Here is a 24,022-nt window from a genome sequence, read left to right as displayed (position 1 = left end):
GAAAGTACACGAGACAAGCCGAAATACTATTCATATAACGTCCACGAAAAGCTTGTGATTTTTCTTAACGGAGATGTAAGAAAGTTCGGAAAACGTATTGTTAGGAATACATAGTGCACCATTATCTCACTTAACTGTTTGTTTTTCAATGTGAAGCCTTAAACGAATATGAATAAATAAACCACTGACTAGTCATACTCATTTAAATGAACAATCTACAAAAATCTTAGTGTACTTCCCTCACATCCGCTTAATAATGTGCATGATTTCTCTTATTAATTACTCAGTGAAACCACATTTGTATACTTTACCTTATTTTTCATTTCATTTTGTCGTCTTATGACGTCAACTTAATATCATTACCTTTTGTGGAAGGAATCAACATTTGTGTCTTACTCATTTTGTAAAAGGAATCACAATTTGATTTCGTTCCCTTTCGTAGAAGGAAGTAGCAGTTGTAGTCTCTTGGTCATTTTGCAAAGGGAATCACAACTGATTTCGTTCCCTTTTGTGGAAGGAATCAACATTTGTGTCTTGCTCATTTTGTCAAAGGAATCACAATTTGATTTCGTTCCCTTTCGTAGAAGGAAGTAGCAGTTGTAGTCTCTTGGTCATTTTGCAAAGGGAATCACAACTTGATTTCGTTCCCTTTTGTGGAAGGAATCAACATTTGTGTCTTGCTCATTTTGTCAAAGGAATCACAATTTGATTTGTTCCCTTTCGTAGAAGGAAGTAGCAGTTGTAGTCTCTTGGTCATTTTGTAAAGGGAATCATAACTTGATTTCGTTCCGTTTTGTAGAAGGATTTTACTACGACATTTTGTCATCAAAATTTAAGATAAATATTAGTAATACCTAGATGTCATCTTATTCACGCCTTTAGTGTACTTTTTAATTGGAATTAATTTGATCAGGTGAATCAGTAAATAACCAAAAAATAAAATAAAAATAAATCTAAACACCAGGCATGAGCGCCGCCGAAATTAAGCCGCCGATCAAGCCGCCGCCGGCCATTTTTGAGCAAGTTGCGCCGCAGCCGAGCCGGTGCCAAAAACACGGCTCAAGCCGGCTTGAAACGGCTGGAAAATGAAATAAAGATTTCGAAAGGTGAATGGGTGAAATAATTTTGAAACCCGAGATTCCTGTTGATCCTAAGCAGCTCAAGTACTTTTTGAATTTTTTTTACAAAATAAAGAAAATTTTGAAAATTTTCTTGAATTTTCATGAATTTTCCAGAATGGTATATTACGTCCTCGCTTCTAAGTTTGTTGTTTTGGCAAGTATGACCTTTGCGGAACGAGCCGAAGGCGCACAATCAGTTAATTCACAAATTTGAGAAAACTTTATCGATCTTTGCGAATTTTCTCGATTTTTTTTTCTTTTCAATTTTTACTTGATTTTCGTGAGCTTTCGATTTCTTATCGAAAACCATTTTCTTAATGAGTTAAATGAGTGTACCGGAGCATGATTTTCCATTTAGTTCAAGTTTTGAGGCAATAAAACTTGACGTGTTAGTGAACCTTAGACTTAGAGACTTGCTTGTAACAAGACCAGTTTCACTTGCACTTTGAACAACCTAATCTACCTACATTTTCGCTTTCCGTACAATTTCATTTTCATGCTTACTAGTTTATTTTCCATGAATTTATCTAAACGTTTTTATTTTGAAAAAAAGTTAAAAGGAACCTCCAGCCGAGCCGTTTTAAGCCGGCTCAAGCCGACTTTTTCGCCGCCGCCGAGAAATTTTTTTCGGCTAGCCGCCGCCGAGGTGTCTCCGTCGGCGCTCATGCCTGCAAACACTGCTTTTAATTTTAAGCGGGCTTACAGCGTGAAATGTGTTGACGGACGCTCTATCGACTGGACTATCAGCAAAGAATTTTTATTTCAATCTAGTACAAAGTTTTTTTTTGTTTCGCATCGTGTTTACATAAATGTAGCACAATTACGTTGCTCATATCAACAAACCACAACGAAATGGATTTCTTTGCAGTCGGCGACGAATTTGACGATTTTATTAGTATAACGCAAAAGAAAAAGGAATATGAAGCTGCAACTAACACTGTATTGACGATTTGTAACAGTCATCTTCTGAAAGGAGATGGTGAATTCCAAAAGAAAATGAAATATGACCGTTTCCAGCTCGGCTGCAAAGCTGGAATGGAGAGACCGACTGTCAGCAAAGGGCTACGTAAATCACAAACTTACAAAAAGAACTGTCCGGTTAAGGCAAGATCTCAGTTAATCAAGTCAACATTACCAATAACTCTTAGAAATATATGTTTCTATTTAGGTTCGATTCTCATTGATTAAAAACAAACTCAGAGTAAGGAATCTAACTTGGTTCATGAGAACCATCGATCCGATAAACAAACGTATGACCATTACCCAGAAAATCTACGGTTAGAAGTAGAGCAGAAAAAGGAAGTGGAGAAGCTGGTGGCGCTCGGTGCCAACAAATATAGAATCAAACCACACCTCCTAAAGAATGGTACTGAGGTTCCACTCAAGTATCTACATAATATTCAGACAAAACAACAACAAGCCGTGAAACAGTTTACTCAAGAAAGTGAATTGGCACAATTATTGGAGGAGCTACAGAAAATATCTGGATCAAAGATTAGAGTGTTCACAAACGATGAAAACGAGCTGATCGGTACTTTCATTCAATTTATATGGAAAATATCGCTTATACCCTAATCTACAGTGTTCCTTTTTTGTAGGCATTTTTTTCCAAGACAATCGAATGAAGGAATGCTTTAAGCACTTCCCGGAATTGATACTGTTCGACGGATCATATAAGTTAAATAACCGTGATATGCCGCTAGTAACGCAGCTCGCTGTAGATGGTAATGGCGAATCCGAAATTATAAGCATTTACGTTTGTCAAAGTGAATCGCGAGAATCGATTGGAAGTATGATTGAAGCATTTCAAGAATTTAATCCGGCGTGGGAGAAGACAAAGGTGATCAGGAAATGTTTCCAAATGCTGAGCTACAGATATGTTTGATACATGTTTTACGGATATTCAACAGAGAAGTAACAGCTGCCAAAAGAAATATTTCTGCGGCTCAACGAGTCCAAGCGTTACAAATTTTAGAGAAACTTGTATATGCAAGATCTCACGAAGATTACAACGATTTCTATCAACAATTGCTTGATCTGGGCTTGGACGAAGTCACCAAATACTTTGATAATAACTGGCACAACATTAGAGAGGAGTGGACTTTGTTTGGAAGAAATCAGCATTCGAATTACTTAAACGATACGAACAATCGGTCAAAGAGTTTAAATCAAAAAATTGAAATGATTAGTTCGCGCCACGCAAACCTTGGAAAATTTTTTGAAAACCTGTTCACTACCATATCCGTAACTTCGTCTGAAAAAGATATTCGTGCCATACGCCTTACCATGAAAACACAGAGAGAACGATTTGATGATCCAAAGCTAACTCAGTAAGTAATTCCTTTTTTTATGAAGCTGTTCTGATATTGATGTTGCAATTCTTGATACGAATTTTTACTTGGTAACTGAACCTTTTTTTTACAGGTACAATGCGTTTCTGACACCCTTCGCATTCAAAAAACTCCAGTACGAATCAGACGGTGTGGCAGTCACATATAGCAATGGCGGAAATGGACACACAGTAACCGAAAACAGTTGCTTGTGCCTGTACTACAGTGCAATGGCACTACCAAGTCGACATGTACTTCATTTCCGGTCAGCTAACGAGTTGTAGGTTTTCGCAACTGATTTATGCGCTGAACGATGGACTAAAGAGTACTATTACAATTCCCATCCTGCGCTAAAGCAACATCAACATATTACAGCACCTCTACCAACTTCTTTTGCAAAACCAAAAATTCAATCAGAAATTCAAAAGTATAAAAAGACCGCAACGATAACTAAAGATATCAATAATATCGTCTCAAATATTGGTAACGAAAAGTTCAATTTTTACTACGAAAAGTTGCAAAATTTTCGCAACGAGATCTTACCAACTTATAATATTACACATTCCAACATCAACGAAGTGACGTTATCTCTCACTAAAACATCTGGAACTATTTCAACCCAACTTTCAAGAACAACGTCAGCGACCATCACTTCTCCCGCTACGCTGTCAACGAGTACATCAGTCCTTCCATCCACCAGAACATCTACCATAACGTCAGCTAGTTTGTCAGAAGCAGTTGTTGTGTCAATGCCCATCACAGTCACGTTATCTACCACTACAACATCTGCAACTATTTCAACCCCATTTTTGACAGCTACATCAGAAACCATCACTTCACCTGCTATGTTAACAAATATATCTGCCAACAATTCTCCCGCATCACCGTCAACGAGTACATCAGTCCTTCCATCGGCCAGAACATCTACCATCACGTCAGCTAACTTATCAGAAGAAGTTATTACACCAATATCAGGCAACGATTCAGCCGCTGTATCGTCACCTATTGTTCCTTCTTCCAGCAATGTGGAACAGTACCGTATAATTTTTCCACCAAAAGTTACTTCTGTGGGCCGACCGAAGGGTTCGGGTCAAACCGTCATTGGTCTGAAGAGAAAAAAGAATACGAAGAAGGACGAACCGAAACGAAGCACTAATGCTCATTTGACGAAGTTTGTTGATTTAAATTCGTCGGAGCAAGCATCTTTGCTCATTTTGTGGTTAACGAATAAGTCGGTAGACGAGCTTAAATCACAAAAAATTACGATGGGGGATTTGATTCAAGACTGGAATATGTTTAACAGACTGCGCAACGATGGGGTCAATTTGAAATGTATAAAGAGTTACATGCAGCCAAAATGCTTTCAATATTTGTGTAACGAGGTTGAACGATTGAAGTCGGAGCGATGGGCGTGTTCAAAATGTAAACGAACCCTGTCAGGGTACCAACTGATGTGCAATGGATGCCTAGATTGGTTCCATATTACTTGAGTAGGTGTATCAGAGCAGAAAGCATCGACCCTGGTCTATTTTTGCCCATCCTGTACACGAAATTAATTTTGTTATTTGCTATTGGAGTTTATTCAGAATAAAATTAAACTTTGTTAGTCTACTGTTTATTATTGTCATTCTTTCTTAAAAGTTAATCAGAAAGCTGTCGATTTTCTAAATAACCAGACGGAAGCTGAATTTTAATATCTCTTGGAAATCAACTTTACAATGTTACCTTGGCACTTGCGTGCGAATAGTGTGTAATAGACTAATCGCACGAGCGTGCGAATAGTGTATAATAGACTAATCGCACGCGCGTGCGAATAGTGTATAATAGACTAATCGCACGCGCGTGCGAATAGTGTATAATAGACTAATCGCACGCGCGTGCGAATAGTGTATAATAGACTAATCGCACGCGCGTTGGAATAGTGTATAATAGACTAATAGCACGCGCGTGCCATTAGTGTTTAACTTCGTTCTTCAAATGAGACCACTCAACCGACCTCAAAAGTCGAAGAAAATATTTTCTTCAAATGAGATTACTCAACCAACCTCAAAAGTCGAAAAAAATATTTTCGTCAAATGAGACTACTCAACCAACCGCAAAAATCGAAGAAAAAGTTTTCGTCAAATGAAACCACTCAACCAACCTTAAAAATCGAAAAAAATATTTTCGTAAAATGAGACTACTCAACCAACCGCAAAAATCGAAGAAAAAGTTTTCGTCAAATGAGACCACTCAACCAACCTCAAAAGTCGAAGAAAATATTTTCTTCAAATGAGACTACTCAACCAGCCTCAAAAGTTGAAGAAAATATTTTTGTCAAATGAGACCACTTAGTCGGTCTCAGCAATCGAATAAAATACTCGAAAAGAGACTACACGTTCGATCTCATGCGATCTGAAAATTTTTCCACGATGAGACTGCTCACTTAGGCTCGACAATTCCGTCAAAGAATACCAGAAAAGAGACTTCTCATTCGATCTCATGCGGTCTCTAAACCTATCCACTGTGAGACTGCTCACTTAGTCTCGACAATTCCATCAAAAAATACTAGAAAAGAGACTTCTCATTCGGACTCAATAGATAGAAAATGACAATTTGTTCATCCAAAAGTTTCATCACAAAAAAAAAATTGAGACTGCATTGAGACTATCAACCATTTTTAGACCGAAATGAGACCGTTGAGAATACTTTTTTCGTGGTCTCATGATTCCGACATTTTTACCCGGTAGTTCCTTTCAAAATGCTCTAATTCGAGTTCGCCCCCATTTTCAACTTTCAGCTCCTCTGAAAACGCTCTAAATCGAGTTCGCACCCATTTCCAATTTTCAGTTTTTTCAAAACTGCTCTAAATCGAGCTCGCACCCATTTCCAATTTTCAGTTTTTTCAAAAGTGCTCTAAATCGAGTTCGCACCCATTTCCAATTTTCGGCTCCTCTGAAAATGCTCTAAATCGAGTACGCACCCATTTCCAACTTTCAGTTTTTTAAAAAGTGCTCTAAATCGAGTTCGCACCCATTTCCAACTTTCAGTTCCTTTGAAAATGCTGGAAATCGAGTACGCACCTATTTCCAACTTTCAGTTTTCCCAAAACTGCTCTAAATCGAGTTCGCACCCATTTCCAACTTTCAGCTCCTTTGAAAATGCTGTAAATCGAGTACGCCCCCATTTCCAAGTTTCAGTTTTTTCAAAACTGCTCTAAATCGAGTTCGCACCCACTTACGACTTTCAGCTCCTCTGAAAATGCTCTAAATCGAGTTCGCACCCATTTCCAATTTTCAGCTTTCCCAAAACTGATCTCAATCGAGTTCGCACCCATTTCCAACTTTCAGTTTTCCCAAAAGTGCTCTGAGTTCGCTCCCTTTTCCAACTTTCAGTTCCTTTGAAAATGCTGTAAATTTCCAACTTTCAGTTGTTTCAAAAGTGCTTTAAATCGAGTTCGCACCCATTTCCAACTTTCAGCTCCTCTGAAAATGCTCTAAATCGAGTTCGCACCCATTTCCAACTTTCAACTCCTCTGAAAATGCTCTAAATCGAGTTCGCACCCATTTCCAATTTTTAGTTTTCCCAAAACTGCTCTAAATCGAGTTCGCACCCATTTCTAACTTTCAGTTTTCCTAAAAGTACTCTAAATCGAGTTCGTACCCATTTCCAACTTTCAGTTACTTTGAAAATGCTGTAAATCGAGTACGCACCCATTTCCAACTTTCAGTTGTTTCAAAAGTGCTTTAAATCAAGTTCGCACCCATTTCCAACTTTCAGCTCCTCTGAAAATGCTGTAAAACGAGTTCGCACCCATTTCCAACTTTCAGTTGCGGTAATTACATTGCTGCATAAAAAAGGAGACATAACAAAGCTGGAAAATTACCGACCCATAAGCCTATTGTCAACACTCTACAAGTTGTTTATGAAAATCATTACGAAGAGGAACACTAACAAGTTCGACTTCTACCAACCTGTTGAACAAGCTGCTTTCAGATCTGGTTTCAGCACAAACGACCATTTGCAGGTGATGAGAACGCTTATTGAGAAGTGTCGTGAATACAACATCGACATAGTCTTGCTATTCATAGACTTCGAAAAAGCTTTCGATTCAGTGGAAACATGGTCGATATTGGACGCATTAGACGAATGTAGAGTAGACTCAAGGTACTCCAACACAATTCGATATGTGTACAAAAATGCTACTTCATGTATAAAACTTCATAAGAGCACGGAGAAATTCAGAATTGGCCGAGGTGTAAGGCAGGGTGACACCATTTCACCGAAATTATTCACGGCGATTCTGCAGAGTATTTTTAGGAAGTTAAACTGGAGTGAAATGGGAATAAAGATAAATGGAGAGTACCTGAGCAATCTCCGCTTCGCTGATGACATTGTACCGATAGCAGCGAATCTAGGTCAGGCTCAGCTTATGCTACAACAGTTAAGTGAAGAGGCGAGCAAAGTTGGCCTCAAGATGAACTTATCGAAAACAAAAGTCATGACCAACATCGGGGACGATAGAGAAATCAAAATTGGTGACACTGTCATTGAACGAGTCGACAGCTATGTATATCTAGGACATAAACTGAAGTTAGGTCTGGACAACCAAACTGCAGAAATAAGACGTAGGATTGGTCTTGCATGGGCAGCGTTCGGAAAACTAATTTTCAAAAGCAAAATGAATAATAGTCTGAAACGCAAAGTTTTCGACACTTGTGTCCTTTCAGTGCTCACTTATGGGCGGAAACGTTAACTTTAACAAAAGCATCCGAAGATAAATTGAGAGTGACACAAAGAGCCATGGAACGGAGTACGCTCGGAATAACACTCAGAGACAGAATGACGAATCAATGGATTCGACAACAAACCAGGGTCGTTGATGTCATGGAAAGAATAGCATCTCTGAAATGGAGCTGGGCGGGACATATTGCAAGAAGGACAGACGAACGTTGGACCAAAAAGATCATGAACTGGCGACCATATAAAAGACGAGCTATAGGTAGACCACCAGAGAGATGGACAAACGGAATTAAGAATATTGCAGGTACAAACTGGCAGCAAATGGCAATGGATCGTACGAAATGGAAAGAAGTTGGAGAGGCCTACATCCAGCAGTGGATAGAAACAGGCTGAAAAAGAAGAAGAAGAAGAAGAAGAAGTTTTTCCAAAAGTGCTCTAAATCGAGTTCGCACCCATTTCCAACTTTCAGCTCCTCTGAAAATGATCAAAATCGAGTTCGCACCCATTTGCAATTTTCAGTTTTCCCAAAACTGCTCTAAATCGAGTTCGCACCCATTTCCAACTTTCAGTTTTTTCAAAAGTGCTCTAAATCGAGTTCGCACCCATTTCCAAGTTTCAGCTACTCTGAAAATGCTCTAAATCTAGTACGCACCCATTTCCAACTTTCAGCTCCTTTGAAAATGCTGTAAATCGAGTACGCACCCATTTCCAACTTTCAGTTTTCCAAAAAGTGCTCTAAATCGCGTTAGCACCCATTTCCAACTTTCAGCTCCTCTGAAAATGCTCTAAATCGAGTACGCACCCATTTCCAACTTTCAGTTTTTTCAAAAGTGCTCTAAATCGAGTTCGCACCCATTTCCAACTTTCATCTGCTCTGAAAATGCTCTAAATCGAGCTCGCACCCATTTCCAACTTTCAGCTCCTTTGAAAATGCTCTAAATCGAGGACGCACCCATTTCCAACTTTCAGTTTTCCCAAAAGTGCTCTAAATCGAGTTCGCACCCATTTCCAATTTTCAGTTTATCCAAAAGTGCTCTAAAACGAGTTCGCTCCCTTTTCCAACTTTCAGTTACTTTGAAAATGCTGTAAATCGAGTACGCACCCATTTCCAACTTTCAGTTGTTTCAAAAGTGCTTTAAATCAAGTTCGCACCCATTTCCAACTTTCAGCTCCTCTGAAAATGCTCTAAAACGAGTTCGCACCCATTTCCAACTTTCAGTTTTTCCAAAAGTGCTCTAAATCGAGTTCGCACCCATTTCCAACTTTCAGCTCCTCTGAAAATGATCTAAATCGAGTTCGCACCCATTTCCAACTTTGAGTTTTTCCAAAAGTGCTCTAAATCGAGTTCGCACCCATTTCCGACTTTCAGCTCCTCTGAAAATGCTCTTAATCGAGTTCGCACCCATTTACAATTTTCAGTTTTCCCAAAACTGCTCTAAATCGAGTTCGCAACCATTTCCAACTTTCAGTTTTCCCAAAAGTGCACTGAGTTCGCTCCCTTTTCCAACTTTCAGTTACTTTGAAAATGCTGTAAATCGAGTACGCACCCATTTCCAACTTTCAGTTGTTTCAAAAGTGCTTTAAATCAAGTTCGCACCCATTTCCAACTTTCAGCTCCTCTGAAAATGCTCTAAAACGAGTTCGCACCCATTTCCAACTTTCAGTTTTTCCAAAAGTGCTCTAAATCGAGTTCGCACCCATTTCCAACTTTCAGCTCCTCTGAAAATGATCTAAATCGAGTTCGCACCCATTTCCAACTTTGAGTTTTTCCAAAAGTGCTCTAAATCGAGTTCGCACACATTTCCAACTTTCAGCTCCTCTGAAAATGCTCTAAAACGAGTTCGCACCCATTTCCAACTTTCAGTTTTTCCAAAAGTGCTCTAAATCGAGTTCGCACCCATTTCCAACTTTCACCTCCTCTGAAAATGATCTAAATCGAGTTCGCACCCATTTGCAATTTTCAGTTTTCCCAAAACTGCTCTAAATCGAGTTCGCACCCATTTCCAACTTTCAGTTTTTTCAAAAGTGCTCTAAATCGAGTTCGCACCCATTTCCAACTTTCAGTTTTCCCAAAAGTCCTCTGAGTTCGCTAACTTTTCCAACTTTCAGTTCCTTTGAAAATGCTGTAAATTTCCAACTTTCAGTTGTTTCAAAAGTGCTTTAAATCGAGTTCGCACCCATTTCCAACTTTCAGCTCCTCTGAAAACTCTAAATTGAGTTCGCACCCATTTCCAACTTTCAGCTCCTATGAAAATGCTTTAAATGGAGTTCGCACCCATTTCCAATATTTAGTTTTACCAGAACTGCTCTAAATCGAGTTCGCACCCATTTCTAACTTTCAGTTTTCCCAAAAGTACTCTAAGTCGAGTTCGCACCCATTTCCAACTTTCAGTTACTTTGAAAATGCTGTAAATCGAGTACGCACCCATTTCCAACTTTCAATTGTTTCAAAAGTGCTTTAAATCAATTTCGCACCCATTTCCAACTTTCAGCTCCTCTGAAAATGCTCTAAAACGAGTTCGCACCCATTTCCAACTTTCAGTTTTTCCAAAAGTGCTCTAAATCGAGTTCGCACCCATTTCCAACTTTCAGCTCCTCTGAAAATGATCTAAATCGAGTTCGCACCCATTTGCAATTTTCAGTTTTCCCAAAACTGCTCTAAATCGAGTTCGCATCCATTTCCAACTTTCAGTTTTTTCAAAAGTGCTCTAAATCGAGTTCGCACCCATTTCCAACTTTCAGCTCCTTTGAAAATGCTGTAAATCGAGTACGCACCCATTTCCGACTTTCAGTTTTCCCAAAAGTGCTCTAAATCGAGTTCGCACCCATTTCCAACTTTCAGCTCCTCTGAAAATGATCTAAATCGAGTTCGCACCCATTTGCAATTTTCAGTTTTCCCAAAACTGCTCTAAATCGAGTTCGCACCCATTTCCAACTTTCAGTTTTTTCAAAAGTGCTCTAAATCGAGTTCGCACCCATTTCCAACTTTCAGTTTTCCCAAAAGTCCTCTGAGTTCGCTAACTTTTCCAACTTTCAGTTCCTTTGAAAATGCTGTAAATTTCCAACTTTCAGTTGTTTCAAAAGTGCTTTAAATCGAGTTCGCACCCATTTCCAACTTTCAGCTCCTCTGAAAACTCTAAATTGAGTTCGCACCCATTTCCAACTTTCAGCTCCTATGAAAATGCTCTAAATGGAGTTCGCACCCATTTCCAATATTTAGTTTTACCAGAACTGCTCTAAATCGAGTTCGCACCCATTTCTAACTTTCAGTTTTCCCAAAAGTACTCTAAGTCGAGTTCGCAGCCATTTCCAACTTTCAGTTACTTTGAAAATGCTGTAAATCGAGTACGCACCCATTTCCAACTTTCAATTGTTTCAAAAGTGCTTTAAATCAAGTTCGCACCCATTTCCAACTTTCAGCTCCTCTGAAAATGCTCTAAAACGAGTTCGCACCCATTTCCAACTTTCAGTTTTTCCAAAAGTGCTCTAAATCGAGTTCGCACCCATTTCCAACTTTCAGCTCCTCTGAAAATGATCTAAATCGAGTTCGCACCCATTTTCAATTTTCAGTTTTCCCAAAACTGCTCTAAATCGAGTTCGCATCCATTTCCAACTTACACGCGTGTGCGATTAGTGTGTAATAGACTATTCGCACGCGCGTGCGAATAGTGTTTAATAGACTATTCGCACGCGCGTGCGAATATTGTATAATAGACTATCCGCACGCACGTTCCAATTCGAAGAGATTTGAATTAGTTTACTTTGCACTATTTTAGCACAAATACAAAGGTTTATAGTTGCTTACCGAAACGTTTTTGCCGAATAATTGTTTCAATGCGAACGCAGATGGTGCAAAGTTCTAAACAATTCTGAAGATGTAGTATTCAGTTATTTCTGGCAGTACTTTTACTGTTTGTAGACCTTGATATTGTTATTGTTTAAAAGAATGTATATGTAGTAGAACTTTCACGCCATGCCGCACATCTGACTAGGTCATAATGTGTCATTACTATTGTCGTTACCTTCAAAATTTGATGGGAATCGTAAACAGTTAGTGCAAAAATTGTTATTCATTATGTTTACATATCAGCCACAACGTATTGCTGCAAGAAAACTTTTGTTGAATCGAGAAGATGTTATCCGTTTTGAAGAGGTTCCGGATTTAATTATCGATTCATTTTTTGGTTCATGTACATACAAGAAGAGACTAATAACAGCAACATTTGGTTACGTGAATGGAATCAGCATCGATCAACTCCTCGTACTTTGCCGCTGGAACGACACGAAGAAAGTCGAGATAGTAAAAATGAAGAATCTATACACGATGTTCGAAAGTACACGAGACAAGCCGAAATACTATTCATATAACGTCCACGAAAAGCTTGTGATTTTTCTTAACGGAGATGTAAGAAAGTTCGGAAAACGTATTGTTAGGAATACATAGTGCACCATTATCTCACTTAACTGTTTGTTTTTCAATGTGAAGCCTTAAACGAATATGAATAAATAAACCACTGACTAGTCATACTCATTTAAATGAACAATCTACAAAAATCTTAGTGTACTTCCCTCACATCCGCTTAATAATGTGCATGATTTCTCTTATTAATTACTCAGTGAAACCACATTTGTATACTTTACCTTATTTTTCATTTCATTTTGTCGTCTTATGACGTCAACTTAATATCATTACCTTTTGTGGAAGGAATCAACATTTGTGTCTTACTCATTTTGTAAAAGGAATCACAATTTGATTTCGTTCCCTTTCGTAGAAGGAAGTAGCAGTTGTAGTCTCTTGGTCATTTTGCAAAGGGAATCACAACTGATTTCGTTCCCTTTTGTGGAAGGAATCAACATTTGTGTCTTGCTCATTTTGTCAAAGGAATCACAATTTGATTTCGTTCCCTTTCGTAGAAGGAAGTAGCAGTTGTAGTCTCTTGGTCATTTTGCAAAGGGAATCACAACTTGATTTCGTTCCCTTTTGTGGAAGGAATCAACATTTGTGTCTTGCTCATTTTGTCAAAGGAATCACAATTTGATTTGTTCCCTTTCGTAGAAGGAAGTAGCAGTTGTAGTCTCTTGGTCATTTTGTAAAGGGAATCATAACTTGATTTCGTTCCGTTTTGTAGAAGGATTTTACTACGACATTTTGTCATCAAAATTTAAGATAAATATTAGTAATACCTAGATGTCATCTTATTCACGCCTTTAGTGTACTTTTTAATTGGAATTAATTTGATCAGGTGAATCAGTAAATAACCAAAAAATAAAATAAAAATAAATCTAAACACCAGGCATGAGCGCCGCCGAAATTAAACCGCCGATCAAGCCGCCGCCGGCCATTTTTGAGCAAGTTGCGCCGCAGCCGAGCCGGTGCCAAAAACACGGCTCAAGCCGGCTTGAAACGGCTGGAAAATGAAATAAAGATTTCGAAAGGTGAATGGGTGAAATAATTTTGAAACCCGAGATTCCTGTTGATCCTAAGCAGCTCAAGTACTTTTTGAATTTTTTTTACAAAATAAAGAAAATTTTGAAAATTTTCTTGAATTTTCATGAATTTTCCAGAATGGTATATTACGTCCTCGCTTCTAAGTTTGTTGTTTTGGCAAGTATGACCTTTGCGGAACGAGCCGAAGGCGCACAATCAGTTAATTCACAAATTTGAGAAAACTTTATCGATCTTTGCGAATTTTCTCGATTTTTTTTTCTTTTCAATTTTTACTTGATTTTCGTGAGCTTTCGATTTCTTATCGAAAACCATTTTCTTAATGAGTTAAATGAGTGTACCGGAGCATGATTTTCCATTTAGTTCAAGTTTTGAGGCAATAAAACTTGACGTGTTAGTGAACCTTAGACTTAGAGACTTGCTTGTAACAAGACCAGTTCCACTTGCACTTTGAACAACCTAATCTACCTACATTTTCGCTTTCCGTACAATTTCATTTTCATGCTTACTAGTTTATTTTCCATGAATTTATCTAAACGTTTTTATTTTGAAAAAAAGTTAAAAGGAACCTCCAGCCGAGCCGTTTTAAGCCGGCTCAAGCCGACTTTTTCGCCGCCGCCGAGAAATTTTTTTCGGCTAGCCGCCGCCGAGGTGTCTCCGTCGGCGCTCATGCCTGCAAACACTGCTTTTAATTTTAAGCGGGCTTACAGCGTGAAATGTGTTGACGGACGCTCTATCGACTGGACTATCAGCAAAGAATTTTTATTTCAATCTAGTACAAAGTTTTTTTTTGTTTCGCATCGTGTTTACATAAATGTAGCACAATTACGTTGCTCATATCAACAAACCACAACGAAATGGATTTCTTTGCAGTCGGCGACGAATTTGACGATTTTATTAGTATAACGCAAAAGAAAAAGGAATATGAAGCTGCAACTAACACTGTATTGACGATTTGTAACAGTCATCTTCTGAAAGGAGATGGTGAATTCCAAAAGAAAATGAAATATGACCGTTTCCAGCTCGGCTGCAAAGCTGGAATGGAGAGACCGACTGTCAGCAAAGGGCTACGTAAATCACAAACTTACAAAAAGAACTGTCCGGTTAAGGCAAGATCTCAGTTAATCAAGTCAACATTACCAATAACTCTTACAAATATATGTTTCTATTTAGGTTCGATTCTCATTGATTAAAAACAAACTCAGAGTAAGGAATCTAACTTGGTTCATGAGAACCATCGATCCGATAAACAAACGTATGACCATTACCCAGAAAATCTACGGTTAGAAGTAGAGCAGAAAAAGGAAGTGGAGAAGCTGGTGGCGCTCGGTGCCAACAAATATAGAATCAAACCACACCTCCTAAAGAATGGTACTGAGGTTCCACTCAAGTATCTACATAATATTCAGACAAAACAACAACAAGCCGTGAAACAGTTTACTCAAGAAAGTGAATTGGCACAATTATTGGAGGAGCTACAGAAAATATCTGGATCAAAGATTAGAGTGTTCACAAACGATGAAAACGAGCTGATCGGTACTTTCATTCAATTTATATGGAAAATATCGCTTATACCCTAATCTACAGTGTTCCTTTTTTGTAGGCATTTTTTTCCAAGACAATCGAATGAAGGAATGCTTTAAGCACTTCCCGGAATTGATACTGTTCGACGGATCATATAAGTTAAATAACCGTGATATGCCGCTAGTAACGCAGCTCGCTGTAGATGGTAATGGCGAATCCGAAATTATAAGCATTTACGTTTGTCAAAGTGAATCGCGAGAATCGATTGGAAGTATGATTGAAGCATTTCAAGAATTTAATCCGGCGTGGGAGAAGACAAAGGTGATCAGGAAATGTTTCCAAATGCTGAGCTACAGATATGTTTGATACATGTTTTACGGATATTCAACAGAGAAGTAACAGCTGCCAAAAGAAATATTTCTGCGGCTCAACGAGTCCAAGCGTTACAAATTTTAGAGAAACTTGTATATGCAAGATCTCACGAAGATTACAACGATTTCTATCAACAATTGCTTGATCTGGGCTTGGACGAAGTCACCAAATACTTTGATAATAACTGGCACAACATTAGAGAGGAGTGGACTTTGTTTGGAAGAAATCAGCATTCGAATTACTTAAACGATACGAACAATCGGTCAAAGAGTTTAAATCAAAAAATTGAAATGATTAGTTCGCGCCACGCAAACCTTGGAAAATTTTTTGAAAACCTGTTCACTACCATATCCGTAACTTCGTCTGAAAAAGATATTCGTGCCATACGCCTTACCATGAAAACACAGAGAGAACGATTTGATGATCCAAAGCTAACTCAGTAAGTAATTCCTTTTTTTATGAAGCTGTTCTGATATTGATGTTGCAATTCTTGATACGAATTTTTACTTGGTAACTGAACCTTTTTTTTACAGGTACAATGCGTTTCTGACACCCTTCGCATTCAAAAAACTCCAGTACGAATCAGACGGTGTGGCAGTCACATATAGCAATGGCGGAAATGGACACACAGTAACCGAAAACAGTTGCTTGTGCCTGTACTACAGTGCAATGGCACTACCAAGTCGACATGTACTTCATTTCCGGTCAGCTAACGAGTTGTAGGTTTTCGCAACTGATTTATGCGCTGAACGATGGACTAAAGAGTACTATTACAATTCCCATCCTGCGCTAAAGCAACATCAACATATTACAGCACCTCTACCAACTTCTTTTGCAAAACCAAAAATTCAATCAGAAATTCAAAAGTATAAAAAGACCGCAACGATAACTAAAGATATCAATAATATCGTCTCAAATATTGGTAACGAAAAGTTCAATTTTTACTACGAAAAGTTGCAAAATTTTCGCAACGAGATCTTACCAACTTATAATATTACACATTCCAACATCAACGAAGTGACGTTATCTCTCACTAAAACATCTGGAACTATTTCAACCCAACTTTCAAGAACAACGTCAGCGACCATCACTTCTCCCGCTACGCTGTCAACGAGTACATCAGTCCTTCCATCCACCAGAACATCTACCATAACGTCAGCTAGTTTGTCAGAAGCAGTTGTTGTGTCAATGCCCATCACAGTCACGTTATCTACCACTACAACATCTGCAACTATTTCAACCCCATTTTTGACAGCTACATCAGAAACCATCACTTCACCTGCTATGTTAACAAATATATCTGCCAACAATTCTCCCGCATCACCGTCAACGAGTACATCAGTCCTTCCATCGGCCAGAACATCTACCATCACGTCAGCTAACTTATCAGAAGAAGTTATTACACCAATATCAGGCAACGATTCAGCCGCTGTATCGTCACCTATTGTTCCTTCTTCCAGCAATGTGGAACAGTACCGTATAATTTTTCCACCAAAAGTTACTTCTGTGGGCCGACCGAAGGGTTCGGGTCAAACCGTCATTGGTCTGAAGAGAAAAAAGAATACGAAGAAGGACGAACCGAAACGAAGCACTAATGCTCATTTGACGAAGTTTGTTGATTTAAATTCGTCGGAGCAAGCATCTTTGCTCATTTTGTGGTTAACGAATAAGTCGGTAGACGAGCTTAAATCACAAAAAATTACGATGGGGGATTTGATTCAAGACTGGAATATGTTTAACAGACTGCGCAACGATGGGGTCAATTTGAAATGTATAAAGAGTTACATGCAGCCAAAATGCTTTCAATATTTGTGTAACGAGGTTGAACGATTGAAGTCGGAGCGATGGGCGTGTTCAAAATGTAAACGAACCCTGTCAGGGTACCAACTGATGTGCAATGGATGCCTAGATTGGTTCCATATTACTTGAGTAGGTGTATCAGAGCAGAAAGCATCGACCCTGGTCTATTTTTGCCCATCCTGTACACGAAATTAATTTTGTTATTTGCTATTGGAGTTTATTCAGAATAAAATTAAACTTTGTTAGTCTACTGTTTATTATTGTCATTCTTTCTTAAAAGTTAATCAGAAAGCTGTCGATTTTCTAAATAACCAGACGGAAGCTGAATTTTAATATCTCTTGGAAATCAACTTTACAATGTTACCTTGGCACTTGCGTGCGAATAGTGTGTAATAGACTAATCGCACGAGCGTGCGAATAGTGTATAATAGACTAATCGCACGCGCGTGCGAATAGTGTATAATAGACTAATCGCACGCGCGTGCGAATAGTGTATAATAGACTAATCGCACGCGCGTGCGAATAGTGTATAATAGACTAATCGCACGCGCGTTGGAATAGTGTATAATAGACTAATAGCACGCGCGTGCCATTAGTGTTTAACTTCGTTCTTCAAATGAGACCACTCAACCGACCTCAAAAGTCGAAGAAAATATTTTCTTCAAATGAGATTACTCAACCAACCTCAAAAGTCGAAAAAAATATTTTCGTCAAATGAGACTACTCAACCAACCGCAAAAATCGAAGAAAAAGTTTTCGTCAAATGAAACCACTCAACCAACCTTAAAAATCGAAAAAAATATTTTCGTAAAATGAGACTACTCAACCAACCGCAAAAATCGAAGAAAAAGTTTTCGTCAAATGAGACCACTCAACCAACCTCAAAAGTCGAAGAAAATATTTTCTTCAAATGAGACTACTCAACCAGCCTCAAAAGTTGAAGAAAATATTTTTGTCAAATGAGACCACTTAGTCGGTCTCAGCAATCGAATAAAATACTCGAAAAGAGACTACACGTTCGATCTCATGCGATCTGAAAATTTTTCCACGATGAGACTGCTCACTTAGGCTCGACAATTCCGTCAAAGAATACCAGAAAAGAGACTTCTCATTCGATCTCATGCGGTCTCTAAACCTATCCACTGTGAGACTGCTCACTTAGTCTCGACAATTCCATCAAAAAATACTAGAAAAGAGACTTCTCATTCGGACTCAATAGATAGAAAATGACAATTTGTTCATCCAAAAGTTTCATCACAAAAAAAAAATTGAGACTGCATTGAGACTATCAACCATTTTTAGACCGAAATGAGACCGTTGAGAATACTTTTTTCGTGGTCTCATGATTCCGACATTTTTACCCGGTAGTTCCTTTCAAAATGCTCTAATTCGAGTTCGCCCCCATTTTCAACTTTCAGCTCCTCTGAAAACGCTCTAAATCGAGTTCGCACCCATTTCCAATTTTCAGTTTTTTCAAAACTGCTCTAAATCGAGCTCGCACCCATTTCCAATTTTCAGTTTTTTCAAAAGTGCTCTAAATCGAGTTCGCACCCATTTCCAATTTTCGGCTCCTCTGAAAATGCTCTAAATCGAGTACGCACCCATTTCCAACTTTCAGTTTTTTAAAAAGTGCTCTAAATCGAGTTCGCACCCATTTCCAACTTTCAGTTCCTTTGAAAATGCTGGAAATCGAGTACGCACCTATTTCCAACTTTCAGTTTTCCCAAAACTGCTCTAAATCGAGTTCGCACCCATTTCCAACTTTCAGCTCCTTTGAAAATGCTGTAAATCGAGTACGCCCCCATTTCCAAGTTTCAGTTTTTTCAAAACTGCTCTAAATCGAGTTCGCACCCACTTACGACTTTCAGCTCCTCTGAAAATGCTCTAAATCGAGTTCGCACCCATTTCCAATTTTCAGCTTTCCCAAAACTGATCTCAATCGAGTTCGCACCCATTTCCAACTTTCAGTTTTCCCAAAAGTGCTCTGAGTTCGCTCCCTTTTCCAACTTTCAGTTCCTTTGAAAATGCTGTAAATTTCCAACTTTCAGTTGTTTCAAAAGTGCTTTAAATCGAGTTCGCACCCATTTCCAACTTTCAGCTCCTCTGAAAATGCTCTAAATCGAGTTCGCACCCATTTCCAACTTTCAACTCCTCTGAAAATGCTCTAAATCGAGTTCGCACCCATTTCCAATTTTTAGTTTTCCCAAAACTGCTCTAAATCGAGTTCGCACCCATTTCTAACTTTCAGTTTTCCTAAAAGTACTCTAAATCGAGTTCGTACCCATTTCCAACTTTCAGTTACTTTGAAAATGCTGTAAATCGAGTACGCACCCATTTCCAACTTTCAGTTGTTTCAAAAGTGCTTTAAATCAAGTTCGCACCCATTTCCAACTTTCAGCTCCTCTGAAAATGCTGTAAAACGAGTTCGCACCCATTTCCAACTTTCAGTTGCGGTAATTACATTGCTGCATAAAAAAGGAGACATAACAAAGCTGGAAAATTACCGACCCATAAGCCTATTGTCAACACTCTACAAGTTGTTTATGAAAATCATTACGAAGAGGAACACTAACAAGTTCGACTTCTACCAACCTGTTGAACAAGCTGCTTTCAGATCTGGTTTCAGCACAAACGACCATTTGCAGGTGATGAGAACGCTTATTGAGAAGTGTCGTGAATACAACATCGACATAGTCTTGCTATTCATAGACTTCGAAAAAGCTTTCGATTCAGTGGAAACATGGTCGATATTGGACGCATTAGACGAATGTAGAGTAGACTCAAGGTACTCCAACACAATTCGATATGTGTACAAAAATGCTACTTCATGTATAAAACTTCATAAGAGCACGGAGAAATTCAGAATTGGCCGAGGTGTAAGGCAGGGTGACACCATTTCACCGAAATTATTCACGGCGATTCTGCAGAGTATTTTTAGGAAGTTAAACTGGAGTGAAATGGGAATAAAGATAAATGGAGAGTACCTGAGCAATCTCCGCTTCGCTGATGACATTGTACCGATAGCAGCGAATCTAGGTCAGGCTCAGCTTATGCTACAACAGTTAAGTGAAGAGGCGAGCAAAGTTGGCCTCAAGATGAACTTATCGAAAACAAAAGTCATGACCAACATCGGGGACGATAGAGAAATCAAAATTGGTGACACTGTCATTGAACGAGTCGACAGCTATGTATATCTAGGACATAAACTGAAGTTAGGTCTGGACAACCAAACTGCAGAAATAAGACGTAGGATTGGTCTTGCATGGGCAGCGTTCGGAAAACTAATTTTCAAAAGCAAAATGAATAATAGTCTGAAACGCAAAGTTTTCGACACTTGTGTCCTTTCAGTGCTCACTTATGGGGCGGAAACGTTAACTTTAACAAAAGCATCCGAAGATAAATTGAGAGTGACACAAAGAGCCATGGAACGGAGTACGCTCGGAATAACACTCAGAGACAGAATGACGAATCAATGGATTCGACAACAAACCAGGGTCGTTGATGTCATGGAAAGAATAGCATCTCTGAAATGGAGCTGGGCGGGACATATTGCAAGAAGGACAGACGAACGTTGGACCAAAAAGATCATGAACTGGCGACCATATAAAAGACGAGCTATAGGTAGACCACCAGAGAGATGGACAAACGGAATTAAGAATATTGCAGGTACAAACTGGCAGCAAATGGCAATGGATCGTACGAAATGGAAAGAAGTTGGAGAGGCCTACATCCAGCAGTGGATAGAAACAGGCTGAAAAAGAAGAAGAAGAAGAAGAAGAAGTTTTTCCAAAAGTGCTCTAAATCGAGTTCGCACCCATTTCCAACTTTCAGCTCCTCTGAAAATGATCAAAATCGAGTTCGCACCCATTTGCAATTTTCAGTTTTCCCAAAACTGCTCTAAATCGAGTTCGCACCCATTTCCAACTTTCAGTTTTTTCAAAAGTGCTCTAAATCGAGTTCGCACCCATTTCCAAGTTTCAGCTACTCTGAAAATGCTCTAAATCTAGTACGCACCCATTTCCAACTTTCAGCTCCTTTGAAAATGCTGTAAATCGAGTACGCACCCATTTCCAACTTTCAGTTTTCCAAAAAGTGCTCTAAATCGCGTTAGCACCCATTTCCAACTTTCAGCTCCTCTGAAAATGCTCTAAATCGAGTACGCACCCATTTCCAACTTTCAGTTTTTTCAAAAGTGCTCTAAATCGAGTTCGCACCCATTTCCAACTTTCATCTGCTCTGAAAATGCTCTAAATCGAGCTCGCACCCATTTCCAACTTTCAGCTCCTTTGAAAATGCTCTAAATCGAGGACGCACCCATTTCCAACTTTCAGTTTTCCCAAAAGTGCTCTAAATCGAGTTCGCACCCATTTCCAATTTTCAGTTTATCCAAAAGTGCTCTAAAACGAGTTCGCTCCCTTTTCCAACTTTCAGTTACTTTGAAAATGCTGTAAATCGAGTACGCACCCATTTCCAACTTTCAGTTGTTTCAAAAGTGCTTTAAATCAAGTTCGCACCCATTTCCAACTTTCAGCTCCTCTGAAAATGCTCTAAAACGAGTTCGCACCCATTTCCAACTTTCAGTTTTTCCAAAAGTGCTCTAAATCGAGTTCGCACCCATTTCCAACTTTCAGCTCCTCTGAAAATGATCTAAATCGAGTTCGCACCCATTTCCAACTTTGAGTTTTTCCAAAAGTGCTCTAAATCGAGTTCGCACCCATTTCCGACTTTCAGCTCCTCTGAAAATGCTCTTAATCGAGTTCGCACCCATTTACAATTTTCAGTTTTCCCAAAACTGCTCTAAATCGAGTTCGCAACCATTTCCAACTTTCAGTTTTCCCAAAAGTGCACTGAGTTCGCTCCCTTTTCCAACTTTCAGTTACTTTGAAAATGCTGTAAATCGAGTACGCACCCATTTCCAACTTTCAGTTGTTTCAAAAGTGCTTTAAATCAAGTTCGCACCCATTTCCAACTTTCAGCTCCTCTGAAAATGCTCTAAAACGAGTTCGCACCCATTTCCAACTTTCAGTTTTTCCAAAAGTGCTCTAAATCGAGTTCGCACCCATTTCCAACTTTCAGCTCCTCTGAAAATGATCTAAATCGAGTTCGCACCCATTTCCAACTTTGAGTTTTTCCAAAAGTGCTCTAAATCGAGTTCGCACACATTTCCAACTTTCAGCTCCTCTGAAAATGCTCTAAAACGAGTTCGCACCCATTTCCAACTTTCAGTTTTTCCAAAAGTGCTCTAAATCGAGTTCGCACCCATTTCCAACTTTCACCTCCTCTGAAAATGATCTAAATCGAGTTCGCACCCATTTGCAATTTTCAGTTTTCCCAAAACTGCTCTAAATCGAGTTCGCACCCATTTCCAACTTTCAGTTTTTTCAAAAGTGCTCTAAATCGAGTTCGCACCCATTTCCAACTTTCAGTTTTCCCAAAAGTCCTCTGAGTTCGCTAACTTTTCCAACTTTCAGTTCCTTTGAAAATGCTGTAAATTTCCAACTTTCAGTTGTTTCAAAAGTGCTTTAAATCGAGTTCGCACCCATTTCCAACTTTCAGCTCCTCTGAAAACTCTAAATTGAGTTCGCACCCATTTCCAACTTTCAGCTCCTATGAAAATGCTTTAAATGGAGTTCGCACCCATTTCCAATATTTAGTTTTACCAGAACTGCTCTAAATCGAGTTCGCACCCATTTCTAACTTTCAGTTTTCCCAAAAGTACTCTAAGTCGAGTTCGCACCCATTTCCAACTTTCAGTTACTTTGAAAATGCTGTAAATCGAGTACGCACCCATTTCCAACTTTCAATTGTTTCAAAAGTGCTTTAAATCAATTTCGCACCCATTTCCAACTTTCAGCTCCTCTGAAAATGCTCTAAAACGAGTTCGCACCCATTTCCAACTTTCAGTTTTTCCAAAAGTGCTCTAAATCGAGTTCGCACCCATTTCCAACTTTCAGCTCCTCTGAAAATGCTCTAAATCGAGTTCGCACCCATTTCCAACTTTCAGCTCCTCTGAAAATGCGCTAAATCGAGCTCGCACCCATTTCCAACTTTCAGCTCCTCTGAAAATGCTCTAAATCGAGTACGCACCCATTTCCAACTTTCAGTTTTTTCAAAAGTGCTCTAAGTCGAGTTCGCACCAATTTCCAACTTTCAGCTCCTCTGAAAATGCTCTAAATCGAGCTCGCACCCATTTCCAACTTTCAGCTCCTTTGAAAATGCTGTAAATCGAGGACGCACCCATTTCCAACTTTCAGTTTTTCCAAAAGTGCTCTAAATCGAGTTCGCACCCATTTCCAACTTTCAGCTCCTATGAAAATGCTCTAAATCGAGTTCGCACCCATTTCCAACTTTCAGCTACTCTGAAAATGATCTAAATCGAGTTCTCACCCATTTGCAATTTTCAGTTTTCCCAAAACTGCTCTAAATCGAGTTCGCACCCATTTCCAACTTTCAGTTTTTTCAAAAATGCTCTAAATCGAGTTCGCACCCATTTCCAAGTTTCAGCTACTCTGAAAATGTTCTAAATCTAGTATGCACCAATTTCCAACTTTCAGCTCCTTTGAAAATGCTGTAAATCGAGTACGCACCCATTTACAACTTTCAGTTTTCCCAAAAGTGCTCTAAATCGAGTTCGCACCCATTTCCAACTTTCAGCTCCTCTGAAAATGCTCTAAATCGAGTACGCACCCATTTCCAACTTTCAGTTT

General features: G+C 39.0%; 1 long non-coding RNA gene across 1 annotated transcript; it reads right to left on the bottom strand.

Moving 5' to 3' along the window:
• Positions 1–6,545: 6,545 nt before the first annotated feature.
• On the bottom strand, positions 6,546–18,822 carry LOC119073044. Its single transcript, XR_005086980.1, has 3 exons — positions 18,747–18,822; positions 16,877–16,878; positions 6,546–6,641 (listed from the first exon to the last, which is right to left on the bottom strand). It is a non-coding gene; the product is annotated as an uncharacterized LOC119073044 (long non-coding RNA).
• Between the last annotated feature and the right edge of the window lie 5,200 nt (positions 18,823–24,022).

Source organism: Bradysia coprophila, unplaced genomic scaffold, assembly GCF_014529535.1.
Source record: "Bradysia coprophila strain Holo2 unplaced genomic scaffold, BU_Bcop_v1 contig_111, whole genome shotgun sequence".
In the NCBI taxonomy this organism is placed as follows: domain Eukaryota; kingdom Metazoa; phylum Arthropoda; class Insecta; order Diptera; family Sciaridae; genus Bradysia; species Bradysia coprophila.
The sequence above is the reverse complement of the archived record's forward strand: the minus strand, read 5'-3'. Positions and strand labels throughout refer to the sequence as shown.